At 40.8% G+C, this 2,329-nt stretch overlaps 1 non-coding gene across 1 annotated transcript; it reads left to right on the top strand.

Annotated features, from left to right (window-relative positions):
• The first annotated feature begins 1,693 nt into the window (after nt 1–1,693).
• LOC141610305 (small nucleolar RNA R71) lies at nt 1,694–1,800 on the top strand. The gene has a single exon (XR_012528207.1). It is a non-coding gene; the product is annotated as a small nucleolar RNA R71 (small nucleolar RNA).
• The last annotated feature ends 529 nt before the right edge of the window (nt 1,801–2,329 follow it).

Here is a 2,329-nt window from a genome sequence, read left to right as displayed (position 1 = left end):
CATGCAAACGGGGAGCTCTCATGGTCTTGTCAATATTGAAAGTTATGCTCTCATCTCCCACTTCTAGAGTGAGCTCTCCATGCTTCACATCAATCACCGCACCCGCGGTGTGCAAGAAAGGTCTTCCTAGAATGATTGGAATAATGGAATCTTCTTCCATGTCAACAATGACAAAGTCCACTGGGATGAAAAATTTCCCAACTCTTACGGGAACATCTTCCCATATCTCTAATGGTGTCTTCGTCGATCTATCGGCCATTTGGAGTGTGATATTGGTGAATTTAAGCTCTCCCATGCCTAACCTTTTACTCACCGAGTACGGCATAACACTCACACTCGCCGCTAGATCACATAAGGCTTTGTTGATCGTGGTGTCGCCAATGGTACACGGTATTGAGAAGCTTCCCGGATCTTTAAGTTTTGGAGGTGAACTCCCTTGAAGTATTGCTCTGCTCACATTAGTGAAGGCGATAGTCTCAAGCTTCCGGATCGACTTCTTCTTCGTGAGGATTTCTTTCATGTATTTTGCATAGGCCGGCACGTGATTGATTAATTCCGTAAAAGGAATTGAGACTTCCAAATTCTTTACAATCTCCATAAATTTTCCATGTTGGTCATCAAATTTGAGCTTGGCTTGACGACTCGGAAAAGGAAGTCTAATCACAATGGGCTCCTTCTCCTTGGCCTTGTCTTCATTTTTCTTTCAAATTTCTTCTTTGATGGTTCTCCATCCTTGGAGTTTTGCACAATTTCTTCTTTGTCACTAGCTTCTACAACTTCATCCTCAACTTGCTTCTTCGGTGCTTCATACCTTGTACCACTTCTCAAGTGAATGGCACTAACCGTTTCATGTCTTGGGGGATTACTTTGAGGTGGTAATTGCCCCTTTTGTCTTTGTGAGTTTGAAGATGCTAGTTGAGTCAATTGGGTTTCCAACATTTTGGTGTGAGCTAGGATGTTGTTGATGGTGATTTCCTTTGCTTGACTATCCTTTTGCATTTGAGTGAAAAACTGTTGTTGATTCTTTTGCATTTGGAAGACCGCTTTTTGAACATCAAAACCTTGGTCATTTTGTTGATTGTATGGAGTTTGATTTTGGTAACCTTGGTTTTGGTTGTAAAAGGTTCTTTGATTTTGGTTTCTCATGGGAGGTGGGGTGTATGTTGGTTGAGGGTTTTGAACATTTTGGCTTTTGTATGAGAGATTTGTGTGGAATTTGGTGTTTTCATTGTAATAATTGGAATAAGGGGTACCACTCTTGTATGCTTGAAAAGCATTCACTTGTTCATTTGTTCCCCTACATTCACTTTGGTCATGTCCCAAAGTTCCACAATTCTCACATATCCCACTTGGGATTGATGAAGATGCCGTCATGGCATTAACATGATGCTTTGGTGATTTTGAGTCTTCTTCAAGTCTAGCCATAGCATTTTCAAACTTCAAATTGATGGTATCAATGTGAGCACTAAGTTGAGTACCCAATTGAGTAATAGAGTCCACTTCATGCTTTCCTCTTCTAGTAGCCTTGCGAGGTCTACTATATTGTGAATTATGGACCGCCATTTCCTCAATCTTGTTCCAAGTTTGATTGTCATCAACTTCGGTGAACATTCCATTTGATCCCATATTGAGAATGTTTCTTGAGTGTTCATAAAGACCGTTCCAAAATTGTTGTACCAAGAACCACTCGCTAAGTCCATGGTGAGGACATGAGCGACAAATTCCCTTGAATCGTTCCCAAGCTTCATACAAAGATTATTTATCTCTTTGCTTAAAGCCTGTAATTTGAGCTCTTAGCATGTTAGTCTTTTCCGGTGGATAGAACTTTTTGTAGAAAGCTAAAGCCAACTTCTTCCAAGAATCAATTCCAAGAGTAGCCTTATCAAGGCCTTTCAACCATTGTTTTGCGGTGCCAATTAGAGAAAAAGGAAATAAGACCCATCGAATTTGGTCTTGAGTTGCACCGGTTTGAGAAATCGCATCACAATAGTCGCAAAAAGTCTCCATGTGAGAGTGAGGGTCTTCACTAAGCATCCCCCCAAATTGGCTTCTTTCGACTAATTGGATAAATGCGGATTTGGCAATAAAATTTCCGGTCAAGTGTTGTGGTGTGGGAGTACCATTAGGTATGTTCTCCTCGGTTGGTACGGAATGTGATGAAAATTTAGGCATTGTGGGTTGATTTTGTGTTGGATTTTGTGTTGGGTTATCCTCACCTTCTCTTGCAAAAGGGTTGGTGAACTTAATAGTGTCTGGTTGAATATCTACAACCTCACCAATACCTCTCAAAGTTCTCCTAGCAAGTCTTCTATTGGTTGTCAAAGTCCTT

This window comes from Silene latifolia, chromosome 10 (assembly GCF_048544455.1).
Source record: "Silene latifolia isolate original U9 population chromosome 10, ASM4854445v1, whole genome shotgun sequence".
Classification (NCBI taxonomy): domain Eukaryota; kingdom Viridiplantae; phylum Streptophyta; class Magnoliopsida; order Caryophyllales; family Caryophyllaceae; genus Silene; species Silene latifolia.
The sequence above is the reverse complement of the archived record's forward strand: the minus strand, read 5'-3'. Positions and strand labels throughout refer to the sequence as shown.